This window comes from Nomascus leucogenys, chromosome 14, assembly GCF_006542625.1.
Source record: "Nomascus leucogenys isolate Asia chromosome 14, Asia_NLE_v1, whole genome shotgun sequence".
NCBI classification, from domain to species: Eukaryota; Metazoa; Chordata; class Mammalia; order Primates; family Hylobatidae; genus Nomascus; species Nomascus leucogenys.
This window is the reverse complement of record NC_044394.1, coordinates 79,403,111-79,419,195: the sequence shown is the minus strand read 5'-3', so window position 1 is coordinate 79,419,195 and position 16,085 is coordinate 79,403,111. Positions and strand designations below refer to the sequence as shown.

The 16,085-nt window shown below is 42.0% G+C and overlaps 1 non-coding gene across 1 annotated transcript; it reads left to right on the top strand.

Moving 5' to 3' along the window:
- Positions 1 to 585: 585 nt before the first annotated feature.
- LOC115838509 lies at positions 586 to 798 on the top strand. Its single transcript, XR_004033525.1, has one exon. It is a non-coding gene; the product is annotated as a small nucleolar RNA U3 (small nucleolar RNA).
- Positions 799 to 16,085: the final 15,287 nt, after the last annotated feature.

Below are 16,085 nucleotides of genomic sequence, written 5' to 3'. Positions count from 1 at the left end.
CTTATCACTGAGGATAATTTCTGAGGGCGAGCTTTACAATCCGACTACCTGTGTTCAAACCCAAAATCTACCATTTACTAGCTATGTGACTTTTGGCCTGTGCCTTTGTTTTGTTTACCTGTAAATTGGGGACAAAAATAATAACAGGCTTATGGGATTCTTGTGATGATGAAAATTGGTTAATTTTATAAAAGGTGCTTAGAAAATTGCCTGGAATATAATATGCACTTAATAAATGTTATTGGCTATTATTATTGCTAATTAATTAATCATTATCATTTCTAGATCTACAGCATGGACTGACTCAAGGTGTACTCCTCTAAATCGTACTGTAAGGCTTCCTCATCAAGTTACCTACCTTCTAATTGAGTCTCCTCATCAGCTGAAATGTTTACTCACATAGAGTTAATGACAGTGTCTGCATTAGAGGATTTGGCCAAGATCAAATTAGATCTTGCAATGGAGTGCTGAGGACAACAGCTGGCATGCTTAAAATGCTTGCTAAATGTGTACACGTGCACAAGTTCTGTTTTATTAATAAAAACCAACACCTATGTCACTCTCTTGTTTCCAATTATGTAATGTAAGACTATTCTTCTAGGGATCATTTCTATAGTTCAGTATCAGAGATGGTTCTCTGACAGTGTGGAGCACCAGAAACCACGAGAAGGAGGCACAGCAATCTCTCCTGAGCATGGAGCCTGCTCTTAGTGTTGTTTTGTTGCAGCTGCTGTTTGCCATTGATGGTCGTTCTCTTCTTTCAGGAGAGTAAGAAGGCGGGGATGCAGTCTGAGTGGTTTCCATTAGGACTTTGAAAAAAATCATGTAATAGTTCCTCATTGAATATAGCCACTGTTCCCAACATGTTAGACGCTAAGAAACCATTTGTCACATAATAAATTTCAAGCAGCTGTAAATGCTCTAAATACCTATGTGAGACTTCAGCAACATGGCCGACCCAGCTAATGTAGAGAAGTCCACCGCTTGATATGAATGCATAAATATGTTGAAAACGGGTAACAATGCACAAGCAGACTGAAAAGACAAAAGGAACCCTCCCAGTACTAGAATCTCAAAGCTCATGCAAAGCTAGAGCAGATGCCACCACTGCTCACAGGAGTATCTTCTTTGATACAGACCCTAGGGCTTGAGGGTGTGACTTTAACAACCACATTGGAAGAGGTGAGAAAACCTCTCACCTGAATTAGGTGGACAGCTGGAATAGCTTTTTTTGTTTTTTTCGTTTTTTTTTAGGCAGAGCTTCACTGTTGTTGCCCAGACCTATCCATCCTTCCTTCCTTCCTTCCTTCCTTGCTTTTTGATGGAGTTTTGCTCTTGTCACCAGGCTGGAGTGCCGCGGTGTGATCCTGGGTCACTGCAACTTCGGCCACCCAGGTTCAAGTGATTCTCCTGCCTCAGCCTCCCAAGTAGCTGTGATTACAGGCATGCACCACCACACCTGGCTAATTCTTTTTATTTAGTAGAGACGGGGTTTCACCATGTTGGTCAGGCTGGTCTCAAACTCCTGATCTCAGGTGATCCACCCACCTCAGCCTCCCAAAGTGCTGGGATTACAGGTGTGTGCCACCACACCCAGCCCTGGAATAGATATTTTTATAAAACCAAGACTGTCTAGGTCACACAAAGAGAAATTAGCTCCACTCACCAACCTGGGGAAACAGCAGTGTAACTTTCTCCCTGCTGACAGCTATAAAGGAGAAAAAGGTCTCCTGCAAGAAATCAAAACACCAACTTTGTGCCATGAGTGCATGGGAAGATCAAATTTATATTATTATCCAGGTGTATGGGAGCCTTAAATGGGATTTATCTGTAATATGAAATCCCAATGAATCTAAAAAAAAAAAAGTTGCTTTGTAGAGACAACTATGCAACTGGAGTGGTGGCATATGACTCCTCCCACACTTAATAACCCACCAGATACAAATCATAACTAAAGAACAAGAAATATGCAAAAAACCTGGCACTTTTAATAACAAATATAATTGTGGTCATTAATATGTTTAAAAACATTGGATAGGTTAAACAGCAGATTAGGTAAAGCTGACAAAAGACTCAATAAACTGGAAAACAATTCTGAGAAAAGTCCCTCAAAATGCAGTACAAATAAATAAAAAATGTAAAGTGTCAAAAGAGTTAAGCAACAGAAATAATGTCCCATATTCATCTAATAAGAAATCCACCAAGAAGAATATTTGAAGAAAAAATAATTGATAATTTTGCAGAGCTGAAAAAAATCAGATTAGAGAAGCACCCTGATTCCCAAACAAGTAAAAATAAATTTATACCTAGACCCATCAAAATAAAATTAGAAAACATAAAAACAAAGGAAATATCTTAAAGATAATTAGAAAAAAATTGAGATTACTCACAAAGTAAGCACATGGTGCTGACTGCAGGCATCTCTTCATCTATCATAAAAGCCAGAAAAAAGTAGAACTTGTTAACCTATAGGCAGTTAAACTGTTATTTACAAGTGAAAGTAAAATAAAGATGAGTTTACAGAGTATAGCATTCATAGACTGTTAGTCAAGAAATACTAAAAAAAGATACTGAACAGAAACTGAATAGGCTGGACACAGTGGTTCATGCCTGTAATCCCAGCACTTTGGGAGGCCAAGGTGGGTGGATCACCTAAGGTCACGAGTTCTAGACCAGCCTGGCCAACATGGTGAAACCCCATCTCTACTAAAAATACAAAAAATTAGCTGGGCGTGGTGGCATGCACCTGTAATCCCAGCTACTCAGGAAGCTGAGGCAGGAGAATCGCTTAGGCCTGGGAGGCGGAGGTTACTGTGACCTGGGATCACACCACTGCACTCCAGCCTGGGTAACAACAGCAAAATTCCATCGAAAGAAAGAAAAAGAAAGAAAGAAAGAAAAGAAAGAGAGAAAGAAGAAAGAAAGAAAGAAAGAAAGAAAGAAAGAAAGAAAGAAAGAAAGAAAGAAAGAGAAAGAAAGAAAGAAAGAAAGAAAGAAAGTAAGAAAGAAGAGAAAGGAAGGAAGGAAGGAAGGAAGGAAGGAAGGAAGGAAGGAAGGAAGGAAGGAAGGAAGGAAGAAACTACAGAGGAATGAAAAGTGAATTGCAAGAGACTGATGATTTTGAAAATTTATAAATATAAATGAATCTAAACTGACTTATTAAGAAAAATTAAAAGTATATCTAAACTTGGAAAGCTTAAAAATAAGGACTCAAAATCCCATTCAACAATACCATAGAAAAAAAAAGAGGGGACAATAAGAGCTAAAGGATTTAGTTCCTCTTGGAGAGAGTAGAAATGCTGATAAGCTTAGACTCTTCACATCAAAAGTGCTTGTTAAAGTATAAGGGTATTGGCCAGGTGTGGTGGCTCACACCTGTAACCCCAGCATTTTGGGAGACCGAGGCAGGGGGATCACCTGAGGTCAGGAGTTCGAGACCAGCCTGGCAAACATAGTGAAACCCCATCTCCACTAAAAGTGCAAAAAAATTAGCTGGGCGTGGGCACCTGTAATCCCAGCTACTCAGGAGGCTGAGGCAGGAGAATCACTTGAACCCATGAGGCGGAGGTTGCAGTGAGACAAGATCGAGCCACTGCACTCCAGCCTAGGCAACAGAGTGAGACTCCATCTCAATAATAATAATAATATAATAAGGGCATTGCAGAACCAGGATTTTGGGGACCTGAATCCTATATAATCTGGGGAACTTACATTATTTTCTCTGAAGAATTAAAAACTATTTTAAATTTTTCAAATTTTACAAAAACAACTGAGCCACATCGCTATGGCTTAGAGGAGGACCGTGCATGTAAGGGGCCAGAAGGCTATACTTCCTTAGCTAAATCTAGCTGCAGTGCAACTTTTAGAAAAATCAAAATAAAATGCTTAAATCATGTTCCAATCCAAGAAGGAGGTGAGAGGATAAAAATAAAGAAATGCTGTCAAACTAATAAAATCAAAAAAAAAGAAAAGAAAAAGTAAGCAAAGTCACTGAAAATTGAAAACATAAAATAACATAGTATAAAATTTCCAAATAAACCAGTAATTACAGTAAAAAATTAACAAGCTAAATGTTCAACTTAGTAAGTTAGAAAAAATTAGAAATGAAGTCCAAAGAAATAGAAGGAAAAAATAAAAAGATAATAGATATTAATGAACTAGAAAATACAGAAATAATAATGAGGATGAAGAGAACTGAAATTAGTCGCCATTCTTTCTAAGGAAATTCCTGACATTTAATTTTCACAAACAAGGCCTCTCACCTCCTGGGTTGCCAAAACATTAAGAAGAGTTTGTTAAGTTTGAAATTCTTCTAATTTTTTCTTCCCTCATATATCTTATATCTTGCAACTCTTTTGTCCCAGATGCAAATTTGCAAATTTGAGTCAACCAACCATAAAAATCATTTCTACTTGTTTCCATTGAGTGATACTTTCAGGCCTCACATCAGTCCAAAATCCTGAGGTCTGGGTTACCTTTTATCTTTTTGTTGAGCCCTGGATAGAAGCAGATACTTTTCAGACTGGGCAATAAGAAACTGGAAGTCACAGCTGTGTAGAGGGCATCATATATCTATTGCCTGCTCCCCAGGGCTGTGTTTCACAGGTACCCAGAATAGAGGTATGACACTTAAATAATGAATTTTTGATTAGAAAGAACAGGAACAAGCTTCTCAGGCTGACTCATTCACACTTCTTTTATTTCTTCTTCATTTTCTTTTATTTTCTCTTTATCACCCACCTTGTCTTTAATCAGATGGATATACACATGAATCACAGGATAGAGTCTGGCACTAAATGGCCTCTGAAAGGATCATAGCTACGCCTTCAAACTGATTCATATCTAAAGTGCCCCAAAAGGTTGCCAGCATGCTCCACCCTGAATTCTAAAACAGAGGTACTCCTTGGAAAAGGGAAGTCTCTTTCACTGCCTAATCATGCCAGTCTGAGGAGAGACAGCCCCCAGTGGACCACAGGCCAGGAGCTGTATGCAGCACATTAAGAAAATCCTCCAAAATGCAAACCAAAAAAAAAAATATTTTTCATCATCAGAAAAAAAAAGTGAAAGAAAGAATTAGATGGGGAAAAAAATGGATCTTCCTCTCTCAGCCTCAGAATGTCAGTTGAAGCTCAGAAGGATTCTTTTATTACACAGATAATTCAAAGCAAGAAATCTGCTGTCAGGATAGGGACAGCCTCTGGGCTGAACAGGGCAACAAGTTCGGGTCACCTCCATGGCCTTGCTGCTCCACAGGTGAATGTGGCCTGAAATAAAGGTATAAATTATCAGCATGGCACATGGGACTTAGCCTTCCAATGCCCCTCCATTAACCTTCTACCCTCCTCCTGCCTGCAATCACCATGTGGAAAAAAGGTCCCCGTGTGGTCTGGCAGAAGGTAACGCAAATGTTTCACTGACTTTTGAATGAAGAAAGGTAAAAAAAAAAAAAAAAAAAAAAATCCTAACTGTGGCATATAAAAGACACAGCAATCTAGGATTTGGTTGTTTCCTATGGAAGGTGTGTGATTTTTTCACTCCCCCTCTATTTTTTGCTTTAAAAAAAATAATTGTTAAGTTTTTCAACATTGTGGCCTTAGGAGGTAATTTGCTAAATAGGACAAAATTAGCTGATTTTTGGACCATTTAAAAGAACATTTCTTTTGAAAGCATATAAAATGTATTAAAGCAATCTTCGGAGTCTTTACCCCTGCTTGAGATTTTAATTTACTCCAAGCTAATAAATTATCCCCCCCTCTCAGAAGCTATTGAAAAATTTCAGTTAAATCCTTTTTAAATTTTAATGTGTTCAATTGAATCCCGGGCAATTTAGACATACACACTCACAGCTTGGGGTGGTCAGCTCACCAAGGCAAGACTGAAAAGGGGTCAGATTAACGTGAACCCCTCTGCCCCCTGGGATTACCAAGGTGATATTAACGAATGCGATTTCCCCCCACACATACAGGTCTGATGGTTGGATAATTACTTCTCCACAACAGCATGTAACAAATGCCCCTATTTGAAGGCCAAGACCATTTTCTCTGCAGCTGGAGGAAGCTGCAGCACAGGCAGGAGGAGGTGGAAGCCAGGAGGGGTGGAAGTGGGGAGGAAAGAAGAAGGGAGCAGGAAGCCGGGTGGCTCTAATCAGAGAAGGCAACGGCAGCGCTGGGATCTGGGTCACTTTGGTCGTAGGGTTTGCTGAAGCACAAAGGCTCACTTCATCTCAGGCAGAGCTCTGCGTTACCTCTGCACACTTATCAGAAATATTTTTTCAGGCTATCAATTATTATATTTGAACATTGCATCCCGGCTCTGGGGAGCCCTTAGCAAGCTGTAGCAAAAATCAATCCAGTTTTACAACTTTTACCTTGGCAGAACTCCAGCCCTTTATCTACGTTACCCATAATTTAAAGATGCCATATCTCTTTCCATGGCACAGATATATTCCCAAGTATGACATGTCCTTGATAAACAACAATAATTTTTTGAAGTTTGCACTGGTTAGTCTGGGTAGGGTTAACTTTCATGGAAGTTGCAGGCATCACCATGGTCGTTCCTTCTTGTCAATAATAATCATTACAGCAGTGGTTAGCAATACTAATTGCTTTGTCTTCCTTTGCTTCTCCTTTCCATACTGTCTGTTATATATGACTTTGGCCCTGAGCGCTGATGTAATTGATCATATTGGAGAATCCATTGCATTTTTTTTTAAACTCACCAATTGGAAACAGAATCTGAGTCTTAACTTGGAAAAAATTTGAAGTCTTCCATATGGCTGTGAACACATGACCTTGAACTTGCCTCTTTCCTTGATGCACTGGGGAGGTGGCACTGGGGACAAAGAGAATGTACTTTGTTAGCTGGGGGCACTTATGTGTGGACAAAGGGGATTGGCCCTGTGGCTGGCACCTTGAAAGAGGTTATGTATCAAATCCAGAGTGGCAAGATTGAAGAGGACATGGTGCTTCTCAGGGAAAAGTTTACTATCTTTCCTAAGGTGAGAAATTAGAGCTGAGGCTGCTGTTCTCACATGTGGCCAAGTTTGTGTAGGTGGCAAAAACGATCATCTAATCTGGCCTTCAGATGATCCGTGTAGAAAAAAGAAGAAAAGAAGAAGCCCTACCTTACAGCCACATTTTGAAAAGGCTTTTCTAATGTGAGTGTACTTTAGATGTCATCAGTATCTCAATCTCTTTGGTAAGTCTTTATGTATAGATAAACCAGTGATCAGATAGGTTGGTTTTCAGGTTACTTACTTTGTACTTGTGCTAGTTCCAAATGTGTTTTATGTGCTTTTTGTGCATCTCATTTCTGCAAGTTCCCTTAGAGCATTTAGCCAGAGGCTGATACAATCCTCTTTCTATCTTTGAATAGTTATCCGCCAAATGTTTTGATAACTGTAGCTGCTGTGAAATCAAAGTAGAACAGACATCAAATGAAAAATGAATGTTCAGAACCTGCAATTTTAAAAACCAGCAAATTAAGGACTTAATGCTTCTCCCATCAGTCCATCAATCTATCCATCCATCATTCATTCGGCCATTCTGGTTCTCAGATGAGAAAAGAAAGCTCATAGATGAAATTTCCACTTACAGATTCACAGGAAGTTTCAAAATAGTACAGAGAGGTCTCATATACCCTTCATCCAGTTTCCTCCAATGGTTACATCTTATGTAATTATACCACAACAGGAAATTCACCATGACACAACATAAATGTATGATTCTATGTCATTTTTTCATAGTACTTGTGATATTCATGTAACCACGATCAAGATGTAGAACTATTCCATCACCACCAACCTGTTTCCTCTTTGCAGTCATATCAGGCCCTGTCACTCATTAACAACCAGTAATGTTTGTTTTGTTTTGTTTTCAATTTCAAATATCATTATTTTTCCTACACAAAGTTGGATTGTGTTTTTATTCAGTCTCCAATCTCTGTCTTTTAGTTTGTGTATTTACAGCATTTACGTCTAATGTATTTGTTGATACAGTAAAGCTTAAGTCTGCTGTTTTCTGTTCGGTTTTCTGTTTGTTCCCTGTTTGCTTTTTTCCTGCCTTCCTGTGGATCACTTGAATGTTTTTAGAATTCCATTTTGGTTTATCTGTAGTGTTTTTGGGTATATAGCTTCGTAATTTTTAGTAGTTGCTTTAGATATTACCACATTTATAACTCATCAAAGTCTAATGGCATCAACTATTTCTTCTCTTTTGGGACTTCAGTGACACAAATGTTAGTTTTTTACTATGGTTGCACATTTTCCTGAGGCTCTTGTCCACCCCCTCCCCGCCCCCCTCCCCCCAGCCAACCCCAGACGTCTATTTTATCTCTATTTTTCAGCTTGGGTAGTATCTAGTTATCTGTCTATCTTTCAGGTCAATAGACTCATCTGTCTTCTTCACTTGCTGTTGAGTTCATTCACTGAGTTTTTAAATTTCAGTTATTATATTTTTCAGTCCGAAAATATCCATTTTCTTCTTCTTTATATTTCTATTTTCTCTGCTGAGACTTTCTCATTTTTATTTGTTCCAAGCATGTTTGTAATTCCTCACTGAAGCAGTTGTATATGGCTGTTTTTAAAGTTTTGTCAAATAATTCTAGAATTTGTGTCATCTCCACATTAGTGAATGCTCATGTTCTTTCCTCTTTCAATTTATAATTTCTCTAATACTTTTATATGTGACCTTAGATTAAAACCTGGAAGCATTAGGTATCATGTTATATGACTTCTCCTCTTATTTAAATTTTGTGTTTTAGCAGGCCTCCTCAACACGGCTCTGGCTGAGCACAGGGGAGAACTGCCTTGTTACTAGCAGGTGGATATGAAAGTCTAGGCTCTCCACTTGGCCTCCTTTGACACCTGAGAGGAGGGGAATTCTTTTTACTGTTGGGAAGGGTATTAATGCTGAGAGATCTACCCACTAGCCCGTCTTGATCCTATCCTGGCTGGGAGGGACAAAGGTGCCTGTTTAATACTCCCCACGTATCCTCCACTGACACCAAAGCAGGTGGAAGGATCACCTTGCTGCTCATCAAGCAGTGAGAGTCTTGATGCTCAGCCACATCTTCCCTGACACTACCCCAGGGAGGGAGAAGAGGCGTCCCCTTGCTGGGTGGGAGTGCTGGAAGTCAAGGCTCCCTGAGTAGTCTCCACTGACAGCACACGGGGTGGGAGTGGGTCATTATCCCTTGGGGTGGGTGGGATTCATTACCACCAGTGGGATGAAATTTCAAGCTCCCTTGGCTTTGTGTGACGCAACTAGAGCTGAGTGAGGAGCGGACATCTTACCACAGCCTTGTGAAGGTGGAAGTCTAGACTCCGCTCACCCAGACTCTGCTGGCAGAAGGGCTGGGGCACCAGTTTCCCCGAGGGGCTTTCTGGAACAGAACATTTATTGTCTAAAAGTTTTCTGTTTGACTAGGCTAGGCTTTCCCTTTCTTGGTGCTTTAGCTTTTCTTGGGGCTTTTTTGGTCTATCCCCACTCTTGTTTCCAGGTTGCCGGCTTCTCCAGTATCCTGGCTGGGACATCTTAGGCAAAAAGAAAACTCACTGACATGTCATTTCTTGGTTTCCATAGTCCTGAGCCGGTCTGACCTCTGTCCACTTTGCAGAGTTCTTGTGTATGTTTCTTCCATAGTGTCCGTGGCTTTTAGTGGCTCTCACTGGGAGGACAAGGGGAAAGGACATCTACTCCATCTTCCCAGAAGTGAAAGTCTTTTTTTAATGTCTTCTTAAATTAATATATTGTATAAAGAAAGACTTACCCATGGCTGTTCTATGGCTAGATGTATTAATAGACAAATGAGTTATTTTTTCAGGTATTGAACTTTACCACATAAGTAGCATTTGTGTTCATTAAAATTTGAAAGCAAATATCAACAACAAAGTTCTGATGATAACTGCCTCATTTTAATATTTATGTAGAACCTGCTGCATCATAAATATTGAGTTATGCTATTATTCCTGTCTATCCTGGCTTTTAATAAATGTAAAATCTGGCAAATATTACCATATCTATTCCTTATTTACCTTTGAACTTAAGAATAGAAAATGTATTTCCTCATTAAAACTTGAAAAATGTCTATTTTGTGAGTAGAATCTCTACAGATTCTATTTACCTATCTCTCTCTCACTACCAAAATATTCTCCCTGACCTGTTCTATCTTCATCATTTTTGTAAATGCAGATAAAAATAAAATTATTCACGTACCTCATAGCTATGAAAAAGCAATGAAATAAAGAGTTGTTTTTATCTTCTTTTAATTATATGAAAAAGAGCAGCTAAAAGAAAGAATTCTTTTTAAGTGGGGATAAGTCTGAGAGATAGATGACAAGGGAAGAAAAAGAGAAACAAGAAGAAAAAGGAGAGGTCATCAGAGAAGTCATGGAAGATTTTCTGTGAGGCCATGTTAAAATATTTCTTCATGATGAGACCTAGAATTTCATATACTAAGACACTTCCAAATCTAACGTTTCAAATGATGAATTCCTTTTTTGCCAATAACTCTTAGTTAAATTCAGACTCGACTTAGGTGCCTCTATTTGAGAACCTGGTATATTAATTGGGACCATGTCATCATTGGGCACCTGGCACACTGATGCATGTATTTGATTGGAGGATGAAATCCACTAAAGGGGATGCCACCCATGATGGGACCCTGAAGTAAACACTTTCTGAAGGGCATCACTCTATGGAGATTACAGGAGAAAATACACCCTTGCTTAGACACACACACAGTGTTCCCAACATATATGTTCAAATGTAGTTATCCTAATCAGAAGTTTAGATATTTCAAACTTTTCTCAAGTAAGTGGGTCAAAGAATGGCAATAGTAATATCTGAGAACTGTAGAAGTGGCAAATACATTTCAATTCACAGGTGAGCAGCTACCGTTCAATACAGGCTACTGGGTGTCCTACTTTAAGGATTCTAAAACAAGAACAGGAAAAATATGCTATTACCTAGATGTTTAAACCCCCTGCCCCCAAATTCATATGTTGAACTCCTAACCCCCAAAGTGAGGAATCAGGAGGTGGGGCCTCTGGGGGGTGATTAACTCATGGGAGTGGAACCCTAATGAATGGGATTAGTACCCTTATAGAAGAGGCCCCAAAGATCTCCCTCACCCCTGCTGCCACGTGAGGACACAGCAAGAAGGCACCACCTATGAACCAGGAAAATGATCCTCACCAGACACCATATGGGCCAGCAACTTGATCTTGGACTTCCAGGTTCCAGAACCTTGAGAAATATTTCTTTGTGGCGGGGGCGGGGGACTGAGATGGAGTCTTGCTCTGTCACCCAGGCTGGAGTGCAGTGGCACAATCTCAGCTCACCACAACCTCCACCTCCCAGGCTCAAGCAATCCTCCTGCCTCAACCTACCAATTAGCTGGGATTACAAGTGTACACCACTACTGCCTGGCTAATTTTTGTGTTTTTAGTACAGATGGGGTTTCACCATGTTGACCAGGCTGGTCTTGAACTCCTGACCTCAAATGATCCACCTGCCTTGGCCTCCCAAAGTGTTGGGATTATAGGCATGTGCCACTGTGCCCAACCATAGTGTTTTTGTTATAGTAGCCCAAACAAACTAAGATGGGGTATCATGGGAGGGGCAGGTGGAACCATGGATGCTGTGGCATGTCATAACGTAAAATATTTGAAATGAGGAGAGCTGTAACTTGCAGAGTATAAAAAAAAGGCCTGAGGCTAGGCGCGGTGGCTCACGCCTGTAATCGCAACGCTTTGGGAGGCTGAGGTGGGTGGATCACGAGGTCAGGAGATCGAGACCATCCTGGCTAACATGGTGAAACCCTGTCTCTACTAAAAATACAAAAAATTAGCCAGGCATAGTGGCGGGCACCTGTAGTCCCAGCTATTCAGGAGGCTGAGGCAGGAGAATAACTTGAACCTGGGAGGTGGAGGTTGCAGTGAGCTGAGATCACGCCATTGTACTCCAGCCTGGGTGACAGAGTGAGACTCTGTCTTAAAAAAGAAAAAGAAAACGAGGCCTGGCACACTCACACTCCAATTGCTCTGATACCCTGGTGAAGGCAGCCTGGTGTGGTGCTTAGTGGCCTGGCTGTGGAGCCAAACTACACAGGCTTTCAAGTGTGGACCCCACCATTAACCCAGCTGTGTGACCGTGGGCAGGACCTAACCTCTCCAGGCTTCCTTTTTCTCAAGTGTAACAGAGAATGATGATAATGATAATTTTCTCCAAATATTGTGAGTATTGAACAACTTAAGTGGATAAAGCACTGACATATAATAAGGATGATGTAAATACACATTTTAAAAATTTCTATTATGACTTTGAGTAGTTTCCTAAAATGTTCATTATGTCTTTTGGCAAGAGAAACAATGCTAGGATTGAAATTAGAATTCTTCGGAAAAGAGAGAGAATGGTGAACAAAGAGCTGTGACATAGCTCTCTCCTCCTGGAGAGGGGCCTCACTCAGCCACAGCCCACCAACCCCACGAGTGTTTCTTGTAGAGGAACAAACTGGAGAGTCTGAAGATGAGATGACCAAACAGGAGGTGCAGTAGGTGCTCACCGTCGGCAATGGGAGGATGGAGGGAGGTGGTGCGATGTGTCTTGCCCCACCTCCAGTCGCTGCTCCAGGACGGTGCCAAGGAGAAAGAAACAGCAGTGCTGCGAAGTCCCCTGGCCTCTGCTTCTCCTGTGTTCTCCCAAGGGCAAGATGACTGGCATCCCTGCACCTGCGAGACAGACTATGAGAGGAGCCACCCACTTCTGACAATGGTGGGCCACAGTCTTCTGCTGGTTTTCCTTCCAGCATTGAATACCAAGACCTAGCATCATAAATGACCAACAAGTCAATTGGATGGAGCACGGTGCTACCAAGGCCAAGCAGAGTCTTTGGTTCACAAATGCTTCAATGAGCTCTGCACAGTCAGCCAACTGTTCCACAGACCCTGCCAGCCTCTTTACAAGTGTATTAAGGATAACCTATTACCATTGCCAGAAAGACCCTTTGGAGCTCAGACTCAGGACAACTACTTGTAGAGAGAAGGGTATAAATGACACTGTGACTTAGGCCTCTGTTGTCGTGCAGTATGTAACAGCTATCTGTTCTATCACTGACCATAGCACACTTTGCATTAGTCCTTTCACTCAAATTTTTTAAAAATATTTTCTACTTTTATTTTAGATTCTCAAAATTTATTGAATACCTGTTACATGTAGAACACAATGCTACTTCTCTCAAGAACAACAAAGACAAGTAAGAAAAAGTGAAGAGAGGAGGGGAGGAGAGGGAGGGAAGAGAGGAGAGAAAGGGCTAATGGAAAGAGAGGAATGAGGTATCAGGGAAAGAAAGGAGGAAAAGAAAGAGTGAAAGAGGCAGAGAACATTTGCTACCTACTGTATTACAGTTGCTGCATTTTTCTTTTTTTTTTGAGATGGAGTCTCGCTCTGTTGCCCAGGCTGGAGTGCAGTGGCACGATCTCAGCTCACTGCAAGCTCTGCCTCCTGGGTTCACACCATTCTTCTGTCTCAGCCTCCCAAGTAGCTGGGACTACAGGCGCCAGCCACCACACCTGGCTAATTTTTTGTATTTTTTAGTAGAGACGGGGTTTCAACGTGTTAGCCAGGATGGTCTCGATCTCCTGACCTCGTGATCTGCCCGCCTTGGCCTCCCAAAGTGCTGGGATTACAGGTGTGAGCCACCGCACCCGGCCTTTTTTTGTTTTTTAACATGTCATTTCTTTTCATCCTTGCACCAACCGTATGGGTACAAAGTGCTCTAGCAATTTACACATGAGAGAGGCGGAGGCTCAGATGAAGAAGAGGGGAATGATGAACATGCACAAAACTGTAAATGGGCATTTTCCACCTATGGGGCTCGAGGCAGAGATGGGAAGCACCTGGGTTGGGATCAGTAGCCCAGGTTCTGGTGGGGTCTCTAGTAGATGAACTGGGTGAGGTTGGCAAGTCAAGGGATGGCCCTTGGCTTCTGTTCCTTGTGGATTCATCTACCAGGTGGACAGACTGCAGGCTCTTTTCCTTGGCTACCGTGATGATGTGTTAGAACAAACTGCATCCAACTGACCTAGGTACGGCCTGCAACACATGGGGCATGGCATGGCCACCACCACCTGCCCTCCCCGTACCACCTGAAGGCGCATAAGTCTGCAGCCTCTGGACAGGCTGAGTCCTTCCGGATCCCACAGTTTGGTAGACAGACTCCAAATGACAGCTTTTCTCCCTAATACATAGACCAAATCCATTTGCATTCAGACCTTGAAGTACTGACTTCATTCTGAATGGAGCATCTGAAATAATTTAACCCCCAAAACCTTCCTGAAGACTCTTTTCAACTTCCTGTGCTAATACACCAAGTATTCAGCTCTTTCAAAGAGGCATGTAAACAGGCCCAACTCTTCCGATAGACCTCCAAGAAACTGGGTTAGATAAAACTCAGGGTTTAAAAAAAGTAGACATTTGACCTCAAGTTAAGAAAAGGGCCCAGAGCTACACCCCTGTGATGTTGAGTACAGGCTGAGGTTTCTGTGGAGATTGAAGACATTCCTGGGGTGATATTGATGCTGTGTTCAATCAGGTGAATTGAGTCCGTGGCATTCAAAAGTGGGCATAGAGTTTTTCACATGTATATTGTAGAACGTTTATATAAGGTGATGCCACTAACAGACAAAAAAGGAATCAATTCTCAGAACATGCCTGCAGTTTTCTTCCCCCTTTTCTTCTTCCCCTTTGAGAAATGAGATGAACTTTGTTCACTTATGAAAAAAAGTTGGCTGGGTGCGGTGGCTCATGCCTGTAATTCCAGCACTTCGGGAGGCCAAGGTGGGCAGATCACCTGAAGTCAGGAGTTTAAGACCAGCCAGGCCAATATGGTGAAACCCTATCTTTACTAAAACTACAAAAATTAGCCAGGCATGGTGGTGGACACCTATAATCCCAGCTACTCGGGAGGCTGAGGCAGGAGAATTGCTGGAGCCCGGGAGACAGAGCTTGCAATGACAGAGCTTGCAGTGAGCTGAGATCATTCCACTACACTCCAGCCTGGGTGACAGAGCGAGACTGTCTCAAAAAAGAAAAAAAAAAAACGAAAAAGTTGTCAGCCCAGGTCCACGTGCCATCTCGGAAGGGCTGTGTGCCCAATCCTATGCCACCTTCTCATCCCTGGTGCCCACTACACAGACCACAGTCCCTCCTCTGCAAGGATTTGGATGGAGCAGGCTGGGCTCCAGGCAGAGGTGTGGCTGCGGGAAGCAGATGCCTGGAGCTTGTCCACAGCACCTGGAAAGTTCTCACTGGGCGGCACTTCATGTTTGTGCTTTGACTAGTCCAGAGCAGAGAGCTGCAAATGAGGGCACTTAGCACTTCAAAGTCCTAAAGGCTTAGTTCTTAAATTTGGGACTCTGGGGAAAGTGGTGGGAGAAAAATAAACAACGGTGCACAGGAGCTGGCATTTTCGGACAGCCAGGTATGTGGCCCAAGGCAGAGAAGGGAAGGCAGGGGCTGAGGTAGCCCACAGGAGCCCTCACCAGGCAGAACGGGAGATGGTCCCATTGGCTGTCACCCTAAGAGGCTGAATGCTTCAAGAAGAAGAGAAAGATAAGTGCTGGTCACTTTTGTTATGGAGCTGGTGGTGAGTGCTGTGCTGATAGAAAGAGGCCCCAGAGCCTAAGGGGTGCCCATGTGGCCAAGGTGACTCTTTGGACTATTCCAAACCATTGACAAGGCTCTCAGGCTTTCAGCAGCCACAGGCACCCTGCACTCCCACCCCATCGCTCTTTCTGTCTCTGATTCTTAGACAGCTCTCTTCTCCCTCCATTTAGCTTTGTTCTCTCAGGACAAGTGCGTAGCACGGGGGTTCTGTGAATCCTCACATGGGCAAGTTGAGTCCCTCAAACAGAAGGAGCACAGTGACCTGATTTCAGGGACTAAATGGCCTTTGGGGAAGAAAAACATTTAAACACTAACCATACAGGATTTGTGCTACAATCAAAAGGTAAAGAATCTTTCTTAAAATCCATCAGAAACCCTTAGCACACATAGACTGAACTACATAGCACCAGGTACATGCAG